Raw genomic sequence first — 17,120 nt, 5'->3', positions numbered from 1 at the left:
ATTCAAATCTTTGGTGAAAACGACGTCGGAAAATTCCTCCCCCAATCAAGAAAACAGAGCCTTTCACTGCACCGCAGGTTCAAAAAGTTTATAATTACATATACAGGGTGTTTTACAATATATGCCACACATCCAAAGGCAGAAAGAAAACAACACAACACAAGCTACATATATATCATTCATTTTCCCGATATTTCAGATCATTTTGATTGTCTATGATATTTTAGCATTTTGGGCACCATGCTTTTATTTAAATTATACCCATTAAGATGTGTGACATGCATTTTGAAACACCCCGTATGACTTAAATATTTGGTTTGTGTCTTGCTCAAAATCCTTTTTCTTTTTCGAACTACTTTTAGCTTACTCAAACCCTTCCAGGATGCATTCAACCCCAAAAGTTTGGGGAATCTTTGTTTCGTACATGAGAACAGTTGTATTGTTAAAATTGTTGTTTACTAGTATATAAATATGGAACATCCCCCGCCAAAGAGATGGACAATTACAAACTTAAGGGGAAGAAAAATACTGACGATTTCAATTAAATCAACAAAATCATTACACTTTGATTGCAAAATGTCAGTATCAGGTAAAATTTATCAGTAACCATCAAATGAATGAAATATCAAATTTATTATAGACCTGATCTTCCCTTCAAAAACTCTTTCTCAAATAAAAAATTCCCAAAAGACATCATGAAAAAAATGTTTTGAATGAATTAATATAAAGTTTGGTGTTTGAAACACATAAATAAACAAATAGATAGATACATGCAACTAAATAAGTGAATTAAAAAAAAATGAATGAATGAATCACATGTAAAAAAAAAAAAAAAAAAAAAAAAAAAAAAAAAAAAAAAAAACTGTGCTTTTCTTATGAATAATAAAGTGTTTGCTTCAGGAATTGATTTGCTATAAATCCGATTAGAGATGTTGAGAATACATTTCTTATAATATGTGTATGTAATGTATTGATTGAGGCAAAAAGTAAGTGACAAAAAATTAAGCACGGATTTGGCTGTATTATGTCCTAAATTTTTTTTTTAATGTTTTTAAAAAGTTTCGAAATGTGTTTATTATGAGTTTAATATATGAATGTGCTAAATCAGGAAGACAATTTTGGAAAAATCAGGTCATTAATTTTTGAATTTCTAAGTTTAACACAGAAAAAAGCCTCAAAATAACTCGTTTAAGGGTTTTTTTCGTACTCGACCAATTCAATTTTTGATATCTTGTGTAAACATTTTTGAGAAGTCACATTTCTAAAAACAATTATGGGCGATGCACGTGGTCTTTATTGTCTGAAACAAAATGTCACTTAATATTGATGTCTAGATCTGCACTTTTTAAAGAAAATTCGGCAAACGCACAAGTTTATGACGTAACAATTAGCAATTAGCATCTTGAAAGTCATTTTGGAAAACAATGTGTATGATCTTTTTTGCATAGAATTTTATCAAATCAGAAAGCATAAGTTTTAATTTCTCATAACAATTTCATATTTGAAAAAAAAAAATACATGGTCAGATGTGTTTTGAAACCGTACCTTCTTTTCCACTCCTTACATCTATAGTATACATTCCATGATTCGGAGGGTTTCATTAGCATTTTTTTTTTCAGAAACAATATTTGTAACGGAACAATATTTATAACGAAACAATATCAAAAAAATTTGGTTCTGGTTGAAACTCGCCATTTAATTGGATAGAAAAAATCGAACCTTTTACATTTTAAAATAGAAAATTAAATTATAAAGAATAAATATAAGCTACCCATATTATACGTGTATAACTTGGGATGAACAGTTTACACTTTTTTGTAAACCGCTTCGCAGGTTATGAAGACTAAACTTTTCTAATCCAGGTTTTACAGTCCTCACAATAAATTGAAAACTAGGGTTTTTCATATCATAGAAAAACTGCGTCTTCAATAAAGATGGACCTCAGAAATTTTCATATCTTGTTACGTGTCGACGTCATCTACAAAATTACTTCGTAGAAAATCAAAATCACTCTGATTCTACACATAAGTATTTTGAGGTAGTTATTAAAAGGATGCTGGAGTTCCTTGGTGACAACATCTATGTAGTTTTTATAGATCAGGTCCTCCAACAAAGTGTTGGTATTTCGATGGGAATTAATTGTGCTCTTTTATTGGTCGTCCTGCTTTCATATTTCTGTGAAGCAGATTTTTTTTTTTATATCAAAAACTTCTACATGAGAAGTGAACAATTGCTCTGGCCTTCAACTCGACATTCAGATACATTGTCGACGTGTTATCAATTAAAGTGACACTGTGACGGACAAACGGGAAAATTGACAATAGTAGAATTTTTGTATGATACATGCAAATTTTGTTCAGTTCTTGAAGATATTAGGTTTCAGAAAATTACAGGTTTCAGAACTTAAAAAATCTAATTTAATGGAGAAAAATAAAAGTAAAAAAAACCTTTGTATAACCCATCACAAAAATATTGCTTCACTTCTTCCTCTTTTTTGTACGTGTAACGGGAACCAGTTTGTCTATGGCCGCAGAGTGTACTCAATCTGCCCCAAAGTATGCAAAATTATCTTTAAAACTTTACTAAGTAATACTAAGGAACAGACTAAGCCCACTAACTATGTAAAGGTACAATAACTGGTCCTGTTTTATCCAACCCAGGTTCTGACATTCCTAGATTATGATCAACACCTTGAAATAAGAAGAAAGTTTGAATTTTAACAATTAATTTATTATGGTGATAATTCTGAATAATTTGTAGTTGACAACAAATAACAAATAAGTTTCCAAAATAATCTCAAAATGTAAACAAAAAAAATGAGGTAGAAAAATAAATTAATAACTGAATAAATAATAACAAAGTAAATATAATTTGATAACAAAAATATAATTGAGAAATGAGTGTGATATATAGTACCCTAAGAAAAATCTACCAAAATAGATAGGAGTGAGCTTCCATACACCTTAAGAGATTTTATGATTCCATACAACACCCTAAAAATAATAGGCCTAGTGGGACACTATGCCAGTAGACTGAAAAATCCCTAAAGCCCTATTTATTACACAAGGGACAAGGCAATTTATTTATTATAAATAACACTGTAATGGTTAAGGGGCATTTAAATAAACGCACTGAAGACCTCAAATAATGGAATGACCTGACTTCCCTTGGCATAGACTAGCCCAAGGGTATATAAAGCGAAGCTTTGGGGAAGTCAGGCATTCAGAAGTTAGCTGAAGAAGCCGACAGCTGAATCAGAAGCGGCAAAAGAATCGTTAAATAAAGAAGTAGTAGGGGTAAGAATAGAAGCCATAGAATAGAAGCACCAGTGGTAAGTAATCCTAGGGAATTGATGTTAAGTTCTGGGTGTAGGAAATCTGAAGAAGATTGATACACCCAGTTCTTTCCTATCAACAGGAACCTAGGAGGAGAAACACGGTGCAAGAATCATACCCAGTCCCCGTCTCTAGATAATAGAAAAAAAATTTTAATACTGTGTGATTTACCCTCAGATAGAGCGGTTTTATTAATCATTGCAATTATAAACTCAGACAGAGTAAGAGAAAAACTTAGTGTATATATATCCCTTGTAACAACCCAATCATACACGTTACAACACTATAAAGGCCCAGGGATACCTAATTCATCCTTGAACCAATGTGACTCTATAGCTAAGGTCTTAGTTACATTTTTACAGAATTTAGATCGTGTCCTAAACAAAAAAAAATATGACTGCACGAGCAGTCCGGGATTTAACCCTAAGAGAGAAGAAGAGAAAGCTTGAACCTTTGGGTTCTTTAGCCTAGAGTGACTTGAAAATGCCGCTGTCACCATCTATATATAAACTCTGACCAATGAAAATCATTCCAACTAACTAGCTTTGAAATAGTAATGTGAATATCTAAAATGACTTCTGATATGTTCAAAGTACTATCAGTCAACCAATGAAAAGTCAGGAACCAAAATAAGTTCGGAATGACAGCCAATATGGAGGTAAATTTAACTTGAGCACATGTGAAAACAAATAAAGTTACAAATACGGGACTTTGAACATCAGGGATAACTATCGGAAAATGTATAAAGGTAATTTAAGGCATTAAATATGCTAATAAAGACAAATTAAATACTCAATAAAAACCAAAACCGTCACATACGCATGCGCTGAAAAGTTGAAGAATTTTCCATGGTTTCAATTCCATAGATATAAATGTCGGATGACTGAGAATTTTTATACAATCTTCAAAAAAGATTATCATAACTTATTCCTTACTTCTGCTTGCCCCAATTCAATGTTGTTTACAAGTTTCACGCTAAAAATAAAGGACGCGTGACCTTGACATTGTTGGCATTGACGATAAAAACAAAGCGATAGATACAACATTTGTTTTTCTGGCACTTATATTTTGCAGTGTTTTCTTGCTCTACAGTGCAGTTGAGTTGTCAAAACTTCGCTATATTCATATTTCACAGAAATCCTTTGTTTTGTGATACAATTTTCTTAAAAGAAACACATGGTTTTGACTCATTATGCAACTTTAATAATTACTAACATCTAGATGTCCACTCAATATATCCGAGTGTACTTGAAATAAAAGAAACAACTTAGTCTCTCATATCTGCTTCATGTTTGGATGTTTTACCCACTAGGGATGATATGGCTAACTAACAATAAGACGGTAACAAACGAAATGACTTCAGCTTTTCCATCGTCAACTTTTCCTTTTTATTATTGCATTATCACCTGCATATTGTATTCTTGTCTCCCACTTTATTCTATACTTAAGAGAATGCTCTGAATACGATCAATATTTAAATCAAGAAAGTCTACTGACAAGTAAGTTGCTGTTACAAGATTTCGACACCCTCGTTTGGAATCGGCATTTCGTTAATTCTCTGGTTGTTATAATGACATTGTTAGCAAATACAACCTGTCATTGGGTCGTATTTTCACTGATATATTTCATACTAATTGGTAGGCCTTTTTGTTTGTTACACAATTTGATTGCAGTTTATTCCATCTAACTGCTCAATGCATAAGATTCATGGCAATCGTGATTTTGCATGGCAGTCGACTGGGGATGCTTTTTACTCCTTGGTACTTGATCCCACATCTGGAATTTACAGGGGTCCATTTCATACGCTTTAGATCTGTTTAGATTTTTATATTTCTTGTAGATCTTTGAGATCGATCACTGATATCATTATTTTTTTTCTTAAACTTATATGTATAAACAGAGGTCCCATGTCGGAGTAGGTGCTGTCACAAAAAAGATCCCCCACTGGCCCTGAATGCCCAGTATAGGTCTAAATTTGCAGCTCTTCACCGGCAAGTGGCGGCGTCTACATATGAGTGAAAAATTATCGAGAGGGACGATAAACAGCAAACAGACAAAATCTTATATGCAATAAATTAATTCAATTATAACTTAAGACAAACTAATGACAAACAGAAAAAAAACATGCAGAAAACAAAACATACAACAAAAAACGCCCACATACACAACCAGACCGAAACAAAGCAATATAAAAAAGAGGGGAGGATAATAGTCTACTTGATATAAGCCGATTTATCTGATTTTTTCACCTCCCTCCTCTCCCCTAAAATATATATTCCGGAAACTGCAATTTATGCTGAGTGCAGATCACTCTCCGTGTGTTGATGTTTAGGTCTGTAAAATAATGATTTATTTATGATAGTCAAGTAAAACTAAGAGGCTTGATAAACTTGATTTTTCTTCCTTATGTGATGGAAATTTCCACAAAATGACATAAGCTTCATTATTGTAGTAATACTGCAAACAGTTACAGAAGCAGTATACAAATGTTTTTTACACGTTACATTTATATATAAATATTGAGAATTATAACAAATACTCACAAAGGAACACTATTAATACCAAGCACTTGATCAACCTGTATATTAATTACAAGCAGTGGAACAGAATGCCAGGTACAAAAGGAAAAAAAAAGACTATTTCCATTTTTGACTGTAAAATGATCAGTACAATTGAATACACTCTTAAAATCATTACCAATAAAATGTTTATGAATAAAGAAACATTTGAAAAAAATGAAAAAAAAAATAATTTAATCAATTAATCAATAAATAGATAATAAATAACTATGTTAAAACATTTTGGAAAAGCAACCTAATTACTTAAGACTTTAATGATTAAAATATATACTTAAAAATTGCAAATCACACTCTCTAATCCCCCCCCCCCCCAAAAAAAAAAGTATGAACACTGGAAACATAAGTTTTCACCAGAATTGATTTTTTTCTTTGTGTGAAGTTATGATTTCAGTATTCATGATTAAATATAGAATTAAGTTCAGAAAAAAAAAATCCCATCTAGAAGTGCTTTATTCAACGATACTTATGATTGTTTACATGTCATTTATCTAGAAATGAAAGGGCCTTAAAAGCAATAAAAACAAGATTTGTCAATGAACCTTCTGTATACATGTTTTTTTTTTTTTTCTTTAAATCAAAAATACTTTATTAACAATTTGAAACTCATGTAAAGAATTGATATTTGTCGAAATTTTTTTTTTAAATTAGGGTGAATGGATCGGATATACAAGCTATATCACTTTAGACTTAGAGACACTAACGTGCTAGAGATGAGTACCCCATCATGTACACATATTAGACTTAGAGACACTAACGTACTAGAGATTAGTACCCCATCATGTACACATATTTTCTTCCTTGTCAGAAACGATGGACATTAAAGATTTTTTGTGGTTTCAACGGAAATCTCCTATTCTCCGTATCTTACTGTGACATACCATGTATGTAACGATACTTAAGATGTTTCCGTCCTTCTTTAAGGACGTTGTTTACAGTAAACACTGAAGAGTTGTATTTCTATGCAGATAGAATGACCTGCGTTCAGATTAGAAATTCTAAGTACATTGCTTAATTTGTGATCAATTCAAAATTCAGAACATTTATTTAGCATATCATAAATTTATTGAACACTTCATTTGCAAGCATCTCCTCCATTGAAGGGACAACGGTGACTTCTGATCCCTCATATTATGTTATATCATATTGCCTTACAATTTTTCCTGGGGTACAAAGCTGCTTAACTACAAAGAAACTGAAAAAGAGTTCATTAAATTTGTACACCTGTATACGAAATACTTTTTATTGTTAAAATCTATCATTGATAGTGTTTAGAATAATCTTTGAGACCCTTTCTGTCAATCCATGAAACAACCTAAATATATTAGAACTATACTTTTTTCAGATTTTATGGATTTCCCCCGTCTATTACATATATGATTTTTTTTTCTAAAGAATGTAAAGTCGATTACCAAACTCCTTCGAAAATAACTGGTGAGTGCACCTGGTTCGATTATGTTAAAATTAATGTGCTATGCTAATAAGCATGCTCCTCTGTGTATACGCTTGTGTGGGAACACAGTGCCATCTAGAACCATTTTATATAGAGCATTGTGTTCAGCTAGCCCTCCTTCATTCTCGGTAATATCTGCTATTTCATGACGGTTTATTTTCTCTTTATACCTTGTGTTATCATTACCTAATAACCTCCTTTTACCCCGTGTTATCATTACCTCTATATACCCCGTGTTATCATTACCTCTATATATCCCATGCTTTCATTACCTCTTTATACCCCGTATTATCATTACCTTTATACACCCTGTGTTATCATTACCGCTATATACCCGTGTTATCATTACCTCTATATACCCCGTGTTTTCATTACCTCTATATATCCTGTGTTATCATTACCTCTATATATCCCGTGTTATCATTACCTCTATATATCCCGTGTTATCATTACCTCTATATATCCCGTGTTATCATTACCTCTATATACCCCGTGTTATCATTACCTCTATATATCCCGTGTTATCATTACCTCTATATATCCCGTGTTATCATTACCTCTATATACCCCGTGTTATCTATATATCCCGTGTTATCATTACCTCTATATACCCCGTGTTATCTATATATCCCATGTTATCATTACCTCTATATACCCCGTGTTATCATTACCTCTATATATCCCGTGTTATCATTATTTCTGTATATCCCGTGTTATCATTACCTCTGTATATCCCGTGTTATCATTACCTCTATATACTCCGTGTTATCATTACCTCTATATACCCGTGTTATCATTTCCTATATATACCCCGTGTTATCATTACCTATATATACCCTGTGTTATCATTACCTCTATATATCCCGTGTTATCATTACCTATATATACCCGTGTTATCATTACCTATATATACCCTGTGTTATCATTACCTCTATATATCCCGTGTTATCATTACCTCTATATATCCTGAGTTATCATTACCTCTATATACCCCGTGTTATCATTACCTCTATATACCCCGTGTTATCATTACCTCTATATACCCCGTTATATCATTACTTCTATATATCCCGTGTTATCATTACCGCTATATACCCCGTGTTATCATTACCTCTATATACCCCGTGTTATCATTACCTCTATATATCCCGTGTTATCATTACCTCTATATATCCTGTGTTTTCATTACCTCTATATACCCGTGTTATCATTACCTCTATATATCCTGTGTTATCAGTACCTCTATATACCCCGTGTTATCAGTACCTCTATATACCCCATGTTATCATTACCTCTATATATCCCGTGTTATCATTACCTCTATATATCCCGTGTTATCATTACCTCTATATACCCCGTGTTATCATTACCTCTATATACCCCGTGTTATCATTACCTCTATATACCCGTGTTATCATTACCTCTATATACCCCGTGTTATCATTACCTCCATATATCTAATTACATCTTTATACCCGTGTTATCATTACTTATATTACGCTCGGATCTCCCATCATCAGGTTTTATTACATCACTTTCTTGATAACCCGTCAATAATAGCCTGTTGTCAGTTGTATACTTCATCGTCGCTGTCATTCGCTGGTGTGTAGTGCTGGATAAAATTCATGTCATCTTCTAGGCCCATGCAATTCCTATTCGTCGAGTGCATCCTGTGCTGTTCTTGATAACAGAAGTGTTTCTCCTTGCGTAGGTGGGCACCTCATGTACTGAATACATCCCCATTTCTCCTGAACTCAGTTTTATTCTTCAAATTGCAACCGTCTTGTTCCATGTTTTTTCAGCAGTGCTATATGATAGTTTGACATCTTTGCAACTTCTGCGTTCTTCTGTTTCTAACATTGTTCTGACATCCCATGTACCCACCTAAATGGCCCTCGTTAAGAGGAAGATCATCGGCTTTTGTAGCCTTTATAGTTTGCGGCATTGTAACCTAATGGTATAATCAGATTTCTAGACGAAGGCCCTCTATTTCCCAGAGCCTAGTTGACTAATAAACACTTGTGTATTCTTTTTAACTGAATTAAACCCTAAATATTTCAGTCAATCCAATGCAGTTCTAACAAAGTACAATCAATTGATCTTTAAGCTTTATTAACAATAAATTCGGATGCACTTCATTAACTCGTATCGCGTCGGTTTGTTTAGTTTTTTTTTTAAAGAAGTAAAATATCATTTTTAAAAAATTGTTTAACATAAATTTTTAACAGAATAGTACATTGAGTAAAATATGTTCTTTTAAATCTTTTATAACTTCAAAATATTGACTTTTTTAAAATAAATCTCATCTACGGTTTTTAATTAACAGTGTAGAGACTGTAAAGGTGGTTGGTTTAGGATTGATGGGAATGGTGTACGGGTAAGGGGAGGAGAATTAGAAAAAAAATATTTACAGACAACTATAGTTTGTTTAAATTGATCCCAAGTAAACTGCTAAAAACGGTCTTGGACATTTTATAGGATTGACAGGACACCTAAGAGGAAAAAATGGACGTTTTATCGGAAGGTTTGTGGACATTTTAGCGGAAGCTAAGATTTATGAGACATTTTATTGAATTACAAAATAATATGTGGACGTTTTAACAGATGTTAAGTAGAATAAATATCCCTTCTTAACCAGCTAAGTCTGATGCCCCCTACTCACACATGGAGAGGTTGATGTAGAATTTTTGTACAAGATGTTGTTCATTAAGATACAGATAATCTCTAAAGTCAGCACTTAAATATCTATTACTTTGAGTCTTTAAAAAAAATATTTTATTATCATTATTGATTTAACAAAAAAAAATTATTATTTATTTCCTGAAAAAAAAATGTTAGCTTTCACTTTTAAATTATTTAAATTTTTAAATGATTTGATGAAAATATTTAAACTTATTAATAAATAAAATTAGTTTCGCAGTTCCATTTATCTGCATATCACAAACGTGTTTTTTTTAACTCTCTAATTGGTCTTCTTAGTGTAACCTTGGGCCATAGACTGTGAATTTGTATTCCAACTAGTCTCTGACAAGCGACTTGTAGCATTTGTCTTTCATGTTAGTTTGGCAATACCAGAGGTTTCTCCGTTAGAAGGTAGTGGTGTTGTTTGCTTTATAATAAATGCTTTAGATGATAAGGCTCCTCGACGGGTTGTTAATGTTGACCTTAGATACTTTGATGCATATTTTTTTCCGTATGGTAATGATACTGATAACTCGCACTCTGCGCTAATGTGCACTTTTCCAGTCTTCTTCCCAAGGCTGGATGTTTTCTAATTGAAATCGACTTTTTAGCAAAAGCAAAGATTCTCGGATCCCAAGACCACTTATATTTTTCAAACCTACTGTCAGCTTCAAGTGCTCTAATTCATAGGTAATATTCTTCTTTATGAGTCTTGTGTGGCGCAGTACTTCTAGAGCGTTTCATTTGAGATTCAAGAAGGAATTGGTCCTCTCATATACATCGCAGGGTCAAATCCATATGATGGACGTAGAGTCCACTTCTCCTGATGACATTGTTTAAACTACGGTCCAGTGTCGCAGAACATACTGTCACAAAAAAGATTCCGTATTGCTCGATCTGCATAAGAGCCTCTACAAGCTTGCAGTCCTCCACTAGAAAATGGTGTCGTCACAACAATTCTCAAAGAGACGTAAAGAAAGAAACAATCAATCTTCAAGGGCCTAATTAAAGGAAAGTACACTAGACATTTGAGGAAATTGTACAATTTTTAAGATTTCAAAAGTTAAATTTTTGGAAAGCGTGTATATGAAACGAAATATTTGTTTGTTGTTTAACGTTCCTCTCGAGAATTTCTCAATCATATGAAGACGCCACCGCTGGCCGGGGAAGGTCCGTAAATTTAAACTTATACTCGGCATCTAGGGCCATTGAGCAGTGATTGATCTTTTTCGTGCCAGCACATACTGTGAAACGGGACCTCGGCTTATACAATCATCGCCCAGTACCAGGATACTTAAAGTTCTAAAATTTCATTACTTAAAAGATCAAATCAGGAAATTAGTTTAAAATGACCTGTTTTCTCTTCTAAACAGACAAATTATTATTTTTAGGGACAGGTAGTATCCTCTGGTTTTATTTCAGAGGCAGATATATCAGACACCACTCCCCCGGGGTTTGGCGGATCAAGGAGTTCTTAACTGTCTCTAGAAGTTAAAAGCGGAAAATTTATTTGATTTTTATATCATTTAAAGATGTCGATTTTTTAATGTAATAAACTGCTCATTTTCTTGGTTTAACCCAGTTTAAATGAGAACACTCAAAACTTGATTATTGCACCGGAAATTGCTATCAGTGTGTTGAAATTTTCGCGTGACATTAAGATTTCCTTGCGAAACTCCAGTAAAACTGATTAATTTCATAAACTGCACTTCCCGCAGGAGAATTCCAGAAAAAAATAATTAAAACCCGTTTTTTAAATGTAAAATTGGATAAATGTATATAGATGTGTTCTGTGCTTCGCACTTATAACTATTTACCATATAGTAAACGTAAATTTGAATAATGAAAAAACAATTTACTTTAAAATGGATATGATCAACATATAATGTAAAATGGATACGAAAAGAGAATTTGACTAGTTTGATACTTCAGTCAACGGTACATTCAAATAGGCATTTTAAGAATCGAGAGTCGCCTGCAATAGACATTTAAACATAATAAAATCATCAGAATGACTTCTGTTCTTAAATAGTACAATTAAACAGAAATTACAGATTTTAACAAGCAATGTACATGCTAAATATGAAAGCTCTGTATCTGAAAGTGTAAATAGTATTGGTGGAATTAATTGTGTGAGAAAGGTCATAGTATTATGTCAATACAACTGGAAACTCCAAGGTACTTCGATATCAAATAGAAAATAAAAATTAAAGATAATCCTGTTGGATTTAAGAGTCGTATACAATTTGACAAAGGTATGACAAAGTATGCCAAAGGTCAAGTTCTAAAGCATTTGGCAACCCTGATATATGATTGCGCCCATGACAAAAGGGCCTTATGGCAATTTTGCTAAAACAGAGAAATAACGTCATAAAGATATGACGTTGCAGACGGTGAGCGTCGACGCAGATTTTTTTTATCCACGTGTTTTACGTTTTGACACGTCTAGCTCACTTTTGTCGTTGTCCTCAACATTGAAATAATTTATTTTCATTTATATCTTTAATTCACGTCCTGATCTTCTAGTCCACTGATATTAATTAAAATGTTTAGAATTTTATTCGAGACCCGAATTGAATATGGATGAACGAATGCGATTTTGATATATAGACAAATTGAAGTTATTTGTTAGACACGGGTATATTATCAAAATATTGCAGAGGAAATCGTTTTCCTGTATAAGATCCGCCCCACCATTCTCAACACATCGATCATGTAAACATTGAAGCATTGGTACATCGTGCATAAATTTTTGTTGTAAAATGCTTTAATTGTCAAAAATTTGAAACTGATCACACTTCTTCAAACAGAAAAGAAAAGTATTCTTGTAAGTTTTCACAAATCTAGCAAAAGTACGAACGTGATACTTTTAAGAACTATAAATAAAAACAAGAGAGGTAACTCTGCCAAGCGAGTTACTAGAGAGGTACCAGAGAGGGACTTTCTTTTTTGTCTTTTTTTAACACCATTCAAAATCAACATACTCATACAAATTTGCTCCCGTAGTATAAAAAATATTTTTAAAATCTACTTATCATCAGTTAAAAAAAACGTTTTAATTGTAATTATTATATTTATATATTCTTTAAAAGTATTTTTGAAAGCTCATGGAACTAGCTGCTGTCAAAGTGAAAGAGAAAAAAAATACAGAATAAGAAAGAGATGCTACATTGAACCAGATTTTCATTTATTTTTTAAATCTGTTACATGTGCATCTATTTATTTTAACATGAAATTATTTTTTAAAATAACTTGAATTTTAATTTTTTTTTCAGTAATAATGATCATAAATTTAATTAAAATAAAATGAAATTAAAAAAAAAAAGTTTCGTCTTATTTTTGTTGTAGCCACTTCCGATGTAAGTACTTCAAAACAAACAAAAACTACCGAATGAAATAAAATTGTTCTAATTGTTCTAGCTTAAAAAAAGTTTACATGTATGTATACCTGATGTGTGTGTGAGAAAGGGAGAGAGAAAGAGAGAGAGAGAAATGCTGACTGACGTTTTTCATACTAATTGTTAGGCTATTATTTACACACTGAATTGTCGACGGATTTTTCCGTTATTTCCCGATCGTGACAAGGAGCACACGGCGGGTGTGACCGGTCGGCAGGGGATGCTCACTCCTCCATGGCACCTGATCCCACCTCTGATGTTAGAGGTCCGTGTTTGCTCTGCTCCTATTTTGTATTGTTTAATGGACTTTTGAGCTTGAATACTGTTCGTTATCTCCATATATTTCATGTTACATTAAATCCAGTTTATTAATACAATGTGTTATCTCCATATATTTCATGTTACATTAAATCCAGTTTATTAATACAGTGTGAAATGTGAAACTTTAATGAAAAGGCGAATTTTCGAAAACGCAACAATATTGTGTTATGAAAAGAAATCTCTATCTCTTTTTTTTCTTTTGCTGTCTATTTATTTTCAGTAATTCGAAAAAATAACATTTTGGTACTCGTGCTGTGCATTAAAAAGTTCAAAGGTTTTAGCTTTATCTGCATTATTTAGTCACTTAAAAGTCAAATATATGTAATCCTTGTCATTCATAGAATCTCAGCATTGTATGTCATTACAGTTCTATTATCAATCTAAAACTCGTTTTCTTATTGAAATAATAATCTCAGTTATCGGTTTAGTATGATATAGCTTAACTTGCCGTTGAATTATATAAACGGGCTGATTTTGTTATATGGATTTATTGAAATAAATCTTGTTAAGATAAAATTGTATTTAAAATGCATTGTACAAATTAAATTAAATGCTAAAAATATATTGCACAAAAGACTAAGAATATGTTTGCAAGTTTTTATTTTTGTGGCAGTGCAGGAGACCGGGGAAGAGGGTTAGGGTCATTTTATATTACCGGGACCTAACTACTTTACAGTGTATCTGTAAAGCTTTACAAGGATAAGCATATCCAAGTCTCTGGCATGGGGCCAGAATGGAATTTTTATATTGTAAAACTTACAATAACATATTTTAAAAAAAACAATAACATTAGAATTTCAAACGATAAAGAAGCTGCAAGAAATGGGGTGGGGGGTGGGGGTGGGGGGGGGAGATTTTACACACACCATCACATAACAATATTTACATGTACCTAAATGTGTGCCACATCGTAAAAATTTGTCATTTAAAAACTCAGCCAGTCAAGGAATATTATGAACCAGTCGCATTTAACTGACTGGATATATAAAACTTTCAATTAATTTTTACACCCCCCTTCAGCCGAAAAAATTCTATTAATTAATCTGCATGTCATTGATTCATAACGACAACATATATATAATTATTTATGATTTATTTCTTTTAAAAATCTATTTGATATTTATTTAAAAAATTACATACTGGTTTCATCAAAAGTTCGGATAAAATTTGTTGAAATGACAATAAAATACCCAATATCTATAAATACCCAGTGTATACATGTTCTTCTAAAACCATTTAATTTTACAAAATCAAACAAAATCGTTATTCTAGGACGCAGATTTTCTCATGATAAGCTAGATTTGATAGCAGTTAAGTTTCCAGTTCCAGGCATGTGGAGCTCATGATCGCTGTTTGTTTTGAAAATGACCCTGCTCATATACATGTACGTAAGGAGAGAGTTCAAGGTGCAAAAATAAATTGAGGAATTATTTCAATATTATTTCAAACCTAACCAAATGACGTATTTGGAGGTTATGGGGTTGGTGGTGGGAAAGCATCCCCCTGCATACCTAAAATGTAGGAAGATTTTAAAAATACGACAACCCTCGTATGCTATTAAACTCATGTTAACTACAAGTACATGTATTGCATGTTTCTGTCATTTAACTCCCCCCCCCCCCCCCCCACACACACACACAATCCAACCACTGGTCATCCTGGATCTGTTCCTTTTATTTTAAATGCATGTGAATTATAATTTATCCATTTGTTTATAATTTATCAACCTGCTTACTTAAAATTAATTGTTCAAAAATATTTCTTGCTGTGACTGAAAAAATGTGTATCATTTCAATTTAAAAACCAAAAAGAAGTTTTGTTACCACATGCGGGCAGAGGTCCTTCTGATTTTTTGTTTGAATTTTTTTTAATTGAATATTGCTTAACATGCAGTGTATCAACTTAATGTCCTTAAATTGTTGTACAGCGTATACGGTAACTCACTACATTTCACAAATTTTCTGTCTAATTATATTTAGAAAACAGAAACAACAACAACAACAACAAAACAATAACAAATTTTCACTACCCAGCAGCATCTATTTTATTGTTGTTCCCGAGAATTTTTTTGAAATATTTTTTTAACTTCACATTTTGAAAGAGACATCGTTTAGACTGGATTCAATCCCCCCCCCCCCCAAAAAAAAATGACATCTTGTCCTATCGAAAGCCATGCTTAAAATGAGATGATTTTCAAATGAATTCTACAGGTTTCTCATACGATTATTACACGAGATATATACTTTGGTTTTGAGAGAATAAATTGATATTGAACAGAAGCCGCGTGCTTCTCGGGTTTTCCTGACATTCCAGCATAGTGAAATGTAAAACAAACAAACGAACAAACACTCATAATTCTATACACCACTGCAAGATGGATAATAGTTAATACAACTATTTATTATCATATTATACAATTGTTAAAAGAGACAATGACTCAAAAATGTTTCTGAAAACGCTCAATAACATACATTTATTACCGTTGTAACATTACAATGCAAAGTAAAAGTCATGTTCACTCTGAAAACTTTTGACGTTGGTGCGAAAGTAACATGACGTCATTGTTTATCTGTTAAAGTATCATTGATATAAATGAAGAAAAGACCTACTTAGAGTTGACGTAGGGCCATAAAAATTCAGATTTGGCAACTTCTAACCTTGCTCTATTAATATCCATGAAAAACTTAAAATCTGTAAAAATTGCCATAAGAGCCCTTTTCCCATGGGCGCAATCATATTATAAACCAACTATTATTTGCGACATTTTTATTTGTTTGTCAATTTGAAATCAATCTGCGATAACTAATTTTCGCGACTGAGAAAACATTCTACATCAATACACATTTAAGGAAATATTAACGGCGACAAATATTCGTTAGTTAAAGAAAAAAAAAACCTCACGGATACTTCTTGAACAACAATACAAATTGGCTTAAAAAATATATACATTATCAAACTTCTCTAAATTTAACAATTTGAAATATTACAAATTAAGTTTTTTTTCCTGAATGTTATAATATTTAACTTTTTCTGAATAAGATCAAAATGACAGAAATCCTTGTATTGTGACTCATTTCCTACTCCAAATTTGAACGATATAAAGAGAGGAGTAAATATACGTTTTTACACAAATATGACTTATAGGGAAACTGTAGCAAACTTTTATGGCGTTTCCTTTCTAAAACAAGTCTGAACGTAAAATATTTTCATTTTTTACGTCGGCTTATCTAGTGGCTGGGCACTAGCTTCGTGACCGGGAAGTCTTAAGAAGTTTCACAAAAGTGGAACATGTGTCCGGTGTTAGATGTGAAAAATAGAACGTTACCGGTCTTTCATTAATGACATTAACGGTGTA

The sequence above is a fragment of the Saccostrea echinata genome, unplaced genomic scaffold (genome assembly GCF_033153115.1).
Source record: "Saccostrea echinata isolate AGI-Se365-2 ecotype Australia unplaced genomic scaffold, CSIRO_AGI_Sech_v1 ptg000007l, whole genome shotgun sequence".
Classification (NCBI taxonomy): domain Eukaryota; kingdom Metazoa; phylum Mollusca; class Bivalvia; order Ostreida; family Ostreidae; genus Saccostrea; species Saccostrea echinata.
The sequence above is the reverse complement of the archived record's forward strand: the minus strand, read 5'-3'. Positions refer to the sequence as shown.